The following is an 11,460-nucleotide window of genomic DNA, read 5'->3' on the forward strand; positions in this document are numbered from 1 at the left end:
TGCTTTCGTGACAAGGTAATTACTAATTGTATTACTGAACATTTATTTACCTTCAAAATACCGTAGACTTAATTTGATCATCCTCTCAATCTCCTTATCTAGAACTCTGAGGTTTTAACACGCAACCCAATTTTGTTGAAAATACTAAAATAAATGTAATCATAGTGAACTTTATTTTGCACAGAATTTAAAATGCATGAGGTCAAAATGATGGGATCCTATCTCAAAGCCTTCTTGCTGTCCTTATGTGCTAGACACTAATGCTATGAAGCATGGAACTAGGTTCAGTGTCCAACAAGGCCTCCTGCATTTTGCTTCCCCTTTTATTCGTGCACCAGTAAACCTCTTCTCAATGTCAGTGACCCCCTTTGTCACTAAAAAGGACTAAAAGTTATCCACTAGTTCAGTTCATCAAATAAAGACTTGTACCATGAGTTTGGTAATCTACAGTATTTCCAACACATTTCAAATCTGGGTTTAAGATGTTCTTATAGACACATAAGACATTAGGTATTAGAAAGAGGTGTTTGTTAAAGCATTACCGAATGGATTGTTTTCAAACACTTTGGAAGTCCTTGTGTACATCCGAACAGTTATTTTAGGCTGTAATATACTGAGTTTCATTCACTTCATTTTCAGAAAGAAAGCTATATTTGTAAACAAAACAAAACAAAATTTAAAGAGCTCAACCATTTGACCAAGGAAAACCTATTGTTATCAAAATTAAGATTTTTTTTCTTAAATTTTCTCTGTTCTATACTTTCATTTAAAGAAAATCTTTCTGATGCATTAAATTAAAAAGAGTCTGCAAAAATTTGGATGGTCTTAAAGTCAGAGGATGAGAATGACTTGTGGTTTCTCCAGGTAATTGTTGATCATGTAAGTTATATTTCAGGGATGGAATAGAGTGAAGGAGAAAAAAAGTAAGAACTGACAAAATTATAGAAATTAACTGACATGAGTTTCCAGAATGCAATAGAAAAATTAGATAAAAATCTCAATAAGAATACTACATTTTTTCCAGTACCCCCACCACACGCACACACACAAAGAAGGTTACATCTTATATTCTTGGAACAACAATAATGTAGTATGTCATTTTATTACTATTTTCAATAACATGTGAATAGAATTTAGAATTACATTCTCAAAAAGACATAATAATGGTATAATTTTCTAAATTATTGTAAGCTTGAAGAATATTTAAAGACCAGATGCCATTAATAAATATTCATAATTCTATAGTATGTAAAATATAAATCCTTAGAGGCAACACTTTTCCTACTGCACCTTCAAAAGTACCACTATCTATAACCAGGTGTGGTGACACAGTCTGTAAACCTAGTGCTTAGGAAGCTGAGGCAGGAGGACTGCTGCAAGTTCAAGGCCGGCCTGAACTACATAGTGAGATCCTGTCTTTAAAAAAAAATCCAAATAACAGGTATAACCAATGATTCTTTTACAGTTCAGAGTAATTACTTAAAGAAGGAATCTCTATAACTTGTAGCTTTTGGCTATTGAATTAAACTAGCATCTGTAATAGTCTCATGCCTGCTTTATGTGTATCTTAAAATAGCTCTTCCCTCCTCTCCAGAGAAAGGAGACTCAATTATTACTATATAGTCAATCTCTTGAAGTTAAGGGAGATTTGTTCTTCAACAATCTGCTCAGTGAACGTAGAAAACAAATGGAAAAGCCATACATTATTCAGTACACCCTGGCAACATGTTAAAGCCCTTAGAGCAAGTGATAAATGATCAGATGTCTCCTTCAAAACTTACCTGGTTCACTCTTTTTAAAAATCCAACCCTTGCTATTTAGTATGCAAGGCTCTTGGCCACTGGGTGAAATCCAAACTGAGTAGTTGATCATGATAATTCCCACATGTCACGGGCTGCAGCATCTCTCAAAGTCCCACAAGGCAACTGCGTGAAATGTACCTGCAACACACAAAAACAGTTCTTCATTTTAATTGAAAAATTGTGAACCATGTCTTAAGACTAGGAACCATGTCTTAATCACTGTTGTAATCAATAATGAAATCATAAGGCAGGGCAAGAAGGGCTCTGATGCCTCTCAAGAGGCTAACAGAGATGAAGTTTCTGTGCTACAGAAGGTGATTTTGTAGAGGGCATGCTCCTGTTGATGTTACTATTTATATATTTAAGAAGTCGGTACTAAGAAACATTAATATTGACACACATAATAGCAGATACCTCTTCTCTCATCTAAGTAACTGTAATATTCACAGTAATTTCCTGACTCTACCTGTAGTATTCCTAGGTAACTAAGCAGTAAGATTTAACATGCAAAATCCATTTGCAGCAATTGCAAAATCCACATGATATTATTGGCAGGCAGAGTTTCCTTTGTGAGCTCTGATTATCCAGGGAATGTCAGCATTTCTAGTGCAAAAATTGGAATTCTTTGTAGCGTGTGAGAAAGACCTTAGAGGAGAAGAAAGTGCTGCAGATTCAGAGCCACCATTGTTCATATCAAGATACAGGCTACAAGGCAGTAACCAATTGTGAACATACTATAGGCATAACCTTTGCACAAAGGGATGACCAGAGTCTAATTAAGTAAATGACTAATTTTGGGGCGATCTGCCACACAGTTGAATGATATAATTGTTTATATCCATATGAAAAATATGATGTTTAAACTTCATAAGCAGCTTTGACTTCCATTAACAGAGAAAATACCCATGCACAATCAGCTTTTGCTGCACTTATGCCTTTCACACAATTATTGTTCCACAGAAATGTAGAAAGATCTTAATCAGCATGTATATACATATATATATATATATTTAGCATCAACAACCATATTTAGCAATGTATATACAAAAACAAATTATTATTTTAAACACAGTGCACAGAAAGGATTGAGAAGTTAGTCTGAGTCTGTAGGGAGACTCAGGAGTGATTATGTTCCATATATTCATGGACACAGGTGCAAAAATTGATTTTTAACAAGCCACAAAATGATATTACATATATATATATATATTTAGCATCAACAACCATATTTAGCAATGTATATACAAAAACAAATTATTATTTTAAACACAGTGCACAGAAAGGATTGAGAAGTTAGTCTGAGTCTGTAGGGAGACTCAGGAGTGATTATGTTCCATATATTCATGGACACAGGTGCAAAAATTGATTTTTAACAAGCCACAAAATGATATATCCTCTTGCACCTGTGATTAGAGTTTCAAGCATTCCCAGAAGTCAATGTGAAGACTTGCTTAAAAGACAACAATGACATACCATACTGCAACATTTCTGCAAGAATGGTAAGATTGGAAGAACTTGAAGTCAAACACATGTCTCAAACTAACATACAACATTTCAAAAAATAACAAACAAAAACTGATGAGGGATGCCACTCTCTTGTTTAAATTGCCTTGTACAACTCATTGTATGATTATTCTATTTTTTTTCAAAGATCATAGGTGGTCATAAAAAGTAAAAATTCCATTTGATTTGAAATTGTATCTAATTCAAGTGCTCATTATGAAAGCATATGTTAAGACGTTTCTTACGTATTTCTCAGTAAATATGTTATTGCATGAAAACAACAGTAAGATTAAGGCTTTATAAAAAAAATACTGTTAAAGCCGGGCATGGTGGCGCAAGCCTGTTATCCCAGCACTCAGGGGGCTGAGGCAGGAGGATCTCCGTGAGTTTGAGACCAGCCTGAGCTACATAGTGAGTTGCAGGTCAGTCTCAACTACATAGTGAGATCCTGTCTCAAAATAAAAACACACAAACGCACACACACACACACACACACACACAAAGTCACAAAGTAGTCTTAGAAACTAAGTAATTTTTAACTAAAATTGAAAAGGTTTTCAAGTGGTTTAATTTTATTCAGTTTTCTCATCTTATTCTATTATTTTGAGGCTCTTGTTGCTGGTTACAAAAGGTATTGATAAAGTCATGCTATAAATTAATTCAAAACAAAACCAGAGCACAATAAAACTTGAAAAAACAAAAAAGTGAGAGGAAATTTAAACATGCACAAACTCTGTTTTTGTGTTTTTATCTAGCCCTAAGTGCTCTGTGATTGAATTTTGGTAGTTTTTCTTTCCTTGTGTACACCACTCCCAATCTTTTAGTTTATATTACTGCTTTGAAGACAGTTTTCCAAAGGATTCCCCAGCACTTAGACACTCAGACACTCATTTTATAGGTATTGATTTATACTTGTTGATTTGCTCTTAAATGTTGCTTAAGGGTTGCTTCATTTTCTGCAGAGAGGCGCATTGCACGGCCTCGGGGCAGCCAGCAGAACCAGAAGAGAGCGCTATAGTCCTCGTATGTGTTAATAAATGCTTAGTGTATTTTGCTAAATTTGTGGGTAACTGATTCATTTTCGCAAGATAACATCAAAATCCTAACTATAAGAAATGTGGGAACAAGTAGATTTTCAATGATCAAAGTTACTGTGCTTTCTGCTTTAGAAATTTGAAATCTATATCTTTTTGACAGTGACTTTTAGAAAAGGAAGGAGGCCACAATTTTGCAGTCCCCAAATTTTGTTGCTAAGTTTTTTGTTTGTTTGTTTTTTAAACCAGGGATCAAATTCGGGACCTTGTACTTTGAAGGCAGGCGCTACACCCCTGAGCTAAGTCCCTCCCACCCCCGCCTCTGGGTTTTTGTTTCCTTATTTAGTTGGACAAAAAGTCACACGTTCTTTCCTAGCAGCAGAGGGCATCACATTAGTGCTGTTAGGTTACTGTTGTGTTTTCTATTTAACTTCTCATCTAATTCTCTCAAAAAACTGGTAAAGTAAGTATTCTAATAATGCTTACTTTAAGTGATGAAAATATGGAGCACAATGACTACGTTACTTACCAAAGGACCTGAAGTCTTCCTAAAAAAAAAAAATCTGATATCCTAATGTAGTTAATTGATAGTGTCATGCACTCAATTATTTCTACATTTTTAAATAATGAATTTGAGCGATTCGCTCGATCTATAGATGTAAAGTTTAGTCCCAGGGAAGTGAAGTCACATATCAGGAGCATTCAGATCACAGAAGGATCTATACAAATATCTGAAACCATGATGTTCCTGTCTTTCCAATACAACACTCACCCAGCTTACTCAGTGCGGTGTACAAACAACTTTATAGATTTCCAATTCACTTGATTTTTAAGAGCCATGTTTTCAGTAGGTTTTATTTTAGAAAGAAGATACCAAAGTCAAGAAACAAAATAACAAGATTTCTAAGTGCACAATTTTAAATGACCTTAATTTTCCGAAGGCAATAAATAGCTCTCCTCCTTTCCTGGATCCCTCCTCCCCCGCCGTTCCCCTCCCCCACCATAGAAAAGGAGAAACTGTACTGAATAACTGTGACAGAATCTATGATTAGATTAAAATGTAACTAGCACGTTGATGTTCGCTGCTACCCATTTTGATGTTTACCTACATTATTAGTGATCAGAAACTTGAAATAATCTTCTACAATACTCATTTTAGAACCCAGTAAGAGGTCTCTTAAGTGACATAAATGATCTTGGATAATTCAGTAACTGACATCTTAGCATTCATTGGACACTCAAACACAAACAACTCTCTGTTTTCATCGTGTTCAAAGATGCCTAATTTTGAATTTGATTCAGAATTATGATCTAGCATTTTCATCAATTAAAATAGACCATATTACTGTTTGTGTTTTCTTAAAATGAAGTATCAGTCACATGCCAAATTTTCTACAACTGACACTTGGCTCCATTCTTTTTACTTCTTTTTCCTATGTATTTTCAACCTTCTGCTCTCTCTTTGCCAATAGAAGTGACTTTAAAACTGGTAAAAAAATAAATGAGGCAATGGATTTCAAGAACTATGCCTTCATTGCTGGCCATTGATATTTGAGTAAAAGCAAACACATGAGATGAATTTTTGATTCTTTCACAGCGGTCTCTTTTTAAATTTTTAGTTTTTGCTACATGTTTGAAGTAAATAATGATTCTATTCCTTATGGGAGTTGGTACATATACATATCTTAATTCTGTTTTTCACCCACTTCCCCTTACCTCCCTTCCCCCTTCTATTCCCTCTGCTAAACATCTGTGCCACTATTTCTGATAATCTGTCTTTTATTTTGTTCTTTATTTATAATTTGTGATATAAGCTCATGTGTCTGATTTATTTCACATAGCATTGTTTCAATGTGCATGCATTTACCTATAAACGATTCAAGTTTATCCTTCTTTATGTCAGAGTTGTACCCTGTTGTATATAAAGGCTGCATTTTCTTTATCCATCCATCTGTTCATGGACATAGAGGCCACTTCCAAGATTCAGCTAATATGAATAGTGTTGTCGTAAGCATGGTATACAGGTACCACTATAATAGTCTTGATTGCTAGTACAGAGGAGGGATATGGCCCAAGGAGGACAGTGGCACAATGATTTTCAGAAGGCAAATATAAGAACTCCTCCTGAAGCAATAGCAAGGAATACAGCAAAATATCTGAGGAGAGGGAATGTTCAGAACAAGGGCCTCAAAATCTGGATAAAGATTTTTCATAACTCTTTGGAGAAAACATGAATTGAATGATAAAGAAAATGTGACACATCAAAATGTGTGACATAGAGCTACATCAAAGTTTAAAAATGATACCTATAATTTAAAATGTGGGTTAGGAGAGACTAAAGATCTCAAATAATAGATCAAGGTTTCCATGCTAAAAAATTTGCAAAAATGAGCGATTTTGTCCTTAACAAAAGAAAGGAAATAAAAAAGATTAGAAAAATCTATGGAACAGAAACAACAGAAAAAACTAGCAAAACCAAGAATGTTTTTTGAAAAATAACAATAAAATTGATAAATGAAGTATGAAACACATAACAGAAAAAGAAAATTTCAAATATATGCAATTGATATCACTATAGCCTGAACATATTAAAAAATAAAATAATTTTATAAATATATATGAAAATAAATTTGACAATTCAGATGAAATGGACAGGCTCCTTATAAAATATCCACAAGCATACCATAACAAAGCAAGGCGATTTTGTCTAATAAAGTGAATTATAACTAATAAACTTGCCCACAAGCAAGGCTCCATACTAGGGTATCCTTATCCCTAGTGAAACCCTACTAAATATTTTAAAAAGAAGTAAATCATTCTCTCCATTATTATTTTAAAAACTCAAAGAGAAAGAAACATTTCCAACATGTTTTATGCATTTAAGGTAATCCTATCCTGGTTTGAAAACCTAACAAAAACATTTTAGGAAGACAGATTACAGAACAAAATGCCTTATGAATATGGATGCAAAAATCAATAATACAACACCATCTAATCAATTCTAGCTATGTCTATAAATAATAATATAGTATTAATGAGTGGAATTCATCCTCAGAAAGGAAATTTAGTCTAAAATTTGAAAACAATACAATATGGGGTTGTGTCAATGCAAACAAGCAAGCAAGCAAAGAAACAAATAATTTAACAAAATTTAAGGACTACTTTATGCTAAAAGCTATCAAGAAAACAGAAATATGAAAGGCCTTTTTCAACTTGAAGGGTATTTGCCTCATGTTAACCTCACATTTAGTGTCAAAGTGTTGAATGCTCCCTACTAAGATTAAGGTAAACCAAATACTTTGCCTCTTCACCTTCCATTCATATTCATAAGCTTAGTTCAATAATTATGGAAAATTAAATAAAAAGCATATGAATCAAAAAGGAGATAAATTAATTCTATTTTCAGCTGGCATAATGGAACCTACTAGAAATGACAGGTAAGGAAACTTAGCAAGATCACAGGATTAAAGGTCAACACACAAAAATGAACTATTTTTTATGTAGTAGAAGGAAACAACTGAGGAAACAAATTTCTTAGACCATCCTTCATTATATAAAAAAATTCATAAATACTTTTTAAAAAAATTTCAAAGAAAGATGTACGTAGTAAGCAGAATTCTAAAATGGCCTCCAAAATGTTTTCCCCTTGGTATAGATGTTCTATATAATCCCCTCCATTTCAGTGTGCTAGAGACCCGTGAACATGGTGAAATATCACTGTTATGGTTACCCATCAGTCGACCTTGATTTAGGCAAAGAAGATTATCCTGCCTAACCAGGTGAGCCTTTAAAAGAAGGTTAAACTTCAGAGCACTTCCAACCTGCTCATTTTAAAGACACAACCTCATGGGGGAACATGAATGCCAATAGCCAAGTAAACTTGGAAAAGGACTCTGAGCTCAGAGGAGATTTTAAGCAATGTAACATAATTTTAAATGTGTCTCTACCCAAAGCAAAATGTTTGTGAGAAAAGTCCCTGATATCCTAAATAAATAAAACAGATATGCCATGTTTATGGGTTAGAAGACTCATTATTTTTAAGATGTCAAATACATTTATGTTGATTTATAAATTCAAGAGAGTAAAATCACAATCACAGCTGGTTTTATTTATTACAAATTGTGAGGCTGACTGCATAATACATATGAAAAGTCAAAAGATGTAGAATAACCAAACAAAAATAAAGAAGAATAAGATTAGCATTCTTGCTGCTAATACTTCTTAGAAAGCTATGATAATTAAGAGAGTGGAGTACTGACACAACGATGGACAAAATAATATAATGCAGCCACATTTATATGGCTAATAGTTTCAATATAATATATACAGTAAAAATAACAATATAGATAGGAGAGATACACAGCAAATATAGGTCACTGGTGACATCTATGAGAGAAGTTGACAAGAATCAGAAAGAAGTACAAAGAAACATTTAGTGTAATTTATAAAGATTTGGTTTTACACAACAAAAATAAAAACAAGAGACCTGAAACAAGTTTAACAAAATACCATCATTGATTAAACTTGAATTGCATGCGAGCTCAAGGACCCGAGTTCAATCCTGATCCTCAGTATGAAAAAACAAAAACAAAAACAAAACTTGAATTGTTGTGGGTACACAGGATATATTTACTATTCTCTATTTTTTCTTTTTGAAATACATCTTTTAAAAGCTAATTTGCTCTTATACAAAAAATAAAAAATAAACTCACATTTTGCACCCATACAAATAACTTGAATAAAGACATGGTGAAAGGGGTTTGTTTGTTTTTCCGGCATCTATCTACTTGATTTTGGTTCTACATGAGAAGAAAATGTGATTTCTCTATACCTGACTATCAAAAATTTTGAGTTTTATCTGCATTTCTCACCATGTCCAAACATTATATCAGATAATGATAACTGTTCCATTTTCATATCAGAGAGAGGGAGAGATGGAGGTAGCAGTAGAGCTCAAGATAGAAAGTGAGAAAGAGAAAGATGAGAAAGAGAGGAGAGAGAGAGAGAGAGAGAGAGAGAGAGAGAGAGATATCAATGCATTTCTGAGTTCAGCCAAAGGGACAAGGCATCTACTGGCATTAGCTGTGGTTTTTATTTGAGTGCATATTCAAATTTCCAAAGCTGTGTGAAGCTTTGTGGTTATATGTGATGCACTTTAAGAATTCTTCAGATAGTATAAATAATTTAAAGAGCAAAATAAAAAGATAAAAGGAAATGGGGAGATAGATCTTTTCCAAATTGGAAGAAGACCAAGGGATTGCGAGATATAAAAAGAATTAAGTTGTGTTATGTACATTACAAACTCCCCACAATGACTGTAATCATTATGTACTGCAAAAGTGTACTAAGAAAAATAAAAATTAGAAAAAATTTCTTCAAATTCAGATGTAAAGTGTGATTGACTAAGCAATCTCTTCTGAGCTTCACATTTTTACTTCCAACCATTTATACTTTATGTTCCCTGACTCCCAGGCAGGCGCTTCAAATTCACAAAATTCACAATTGAATTAAATAACTCTCTTTACAAAAATCTCTCTTCCTTCATACCCTCTTACAGGCCAATGAATGGTTATCATAAGTCACACACATTTAGAAATCAACAAAACAGGCAAAGGCAAAAATAAAACAACTTCAAAAAAATACACATGCCCATGCAGTCAGGTTCATTCTCCCTCTTATATGTCTTGCGGGTTCATCCCCTTGTACTTTTGAATTGTTAATTTCTAAAGTGGTTTTCCAACTCCTGGTCCAGACCACATGAACTAAGACTTTGGATATCAATCAGATAGTTCAAAATACAAATTTGACCCCTATTAACAAGAAGATAAAATAATTCTTTGACCATGATATAGTACCATTATGTTAAAACGTGCATGTTTTTGTGGGCATTATTCTGGCATTTTCCTGTCATTCCCTAATTATGTCATGATGTTTCTTGCTGGTTTGCCCTTAACATGTTCTTTACTCATTCTGTGAAAATTATCCTTATCTCATTTTTCTAGCAAGCCAGTAGTACTAGCTTCAGCATCACATCTGTGGTTAATGGTACGGATTCCTATAGTATCTTGTCATATTCAATTACCACGTTGAATCTGAATCATTTATGAGGGTCTTCCATTCTCCTCTCCACCAGGCACAGCATAAACTGTACACCTCTTTGACATCAAGGGTTCTGTGCAATGTTCATCTTTAAAATGGACACTGTTGCTGGCAATGCATAGGAATTGATAAGTACACAATAACTGCTAAGTGAATGAAATTAGAAATTAACAGTTATTAGGAGGTAGAAAGAAGGAGTAAATGGGAATATCAAAAAACATAATAAAAAACACATAACAACAACAACAAAATAAATAACTGTGATACTTTATATAACCAAAACTGAAGTACTATGTAAGCATGGTCATAGGTGTAACCTATTGTATAATCTACACCCAAAATTTCAATGAGTCAAATCCAACAATACGTAAAAAGATAATACATCATGAATAAGTGGGATTTGTCCCAAAGATTCAAGATTGATTTAACAATGGAAAGCAATCAACACAACCATATTAAACATTTTGACAAACTGAAAATATATATATGATTATCTCAGTAGGCACAGAAAAACTATTTGACCATTCTGTCATCCACTACTAGTTAAAAAGAGAGAGTTCTTCAGCTTGATAAACATCTACAAAAATGTACAGTTAATGTTATATCTAATGGTGAAAAAAATCTAAATATTTTTCACTTAGGATCAGAAAAAAGACAGGATGTGAACTCCCACCACTTCTATTTAACGTTGTACTGGTGGTTGTACTACTTTTAGTCAGTTCAATACCACAAGATATACAAAAATCATTCACAGAGGAAAGGAAGAGTTAAGACTGTCTTTATTTGCAGAGAATTTTATTGTCTAAGTAGACAATCCTTTGGAATCTACACAGAGTACTAAAACAGATTAATATGTGAAGTAGAAATGTTTTAGAATATAATAACTACATACAAAAATCAAGTGTATTTCTGTGTTCTAGCAACAAAGCACTTTGGCATTGAAGCTTTAAAAATTTATTTATAATTATACAATCATTTATAATTGTATAATCATTTATAATTGTACAAAATTTATAATTGTA

At 33.3% G+C, this 11,460-nt stretch overlaps 1 protein-coding gene across 2 annotated transcripts in view; it reads right to left on the bottom strand.

The window, feature by feature from the left end:
- Window positions 1-11,460, bottom strand: part of Lingo2 (leucine rich repeat and Ig domain containing 2) — a 1,157,994-nt gene that overhangs the window by 307,815 nt on the left and 838,719 nt on the right. For both annotated transcript variants that reach the window (XR_004515393.1, XM_033759063.1), the window contains exon 7: window positions 1,782-1,940. The gene's annotated coding sequence lies outside the window, so the exon portion shown is untranslated. The remainder of the gene's footprint in view (window positions 1-1,781; window positions 1,941-11,460) is intronic.

The sequence above is a fragment of the Fukomys damarensis genome, unplaced genomic scaffold (assembly GCF_012274545.1).
Source record: "Fukomys damarensis isolate Sample0158 unplaced genomic scaffold, DMR_v1.0_HiC HiC_scaffold_36, whole genome shotgun sequence".
NCBI lineage: Eukaryota > Metazoa > Chordata > Mammalia > Rodentia > Bathyergidae > Fukomys > Fukomys damarensis.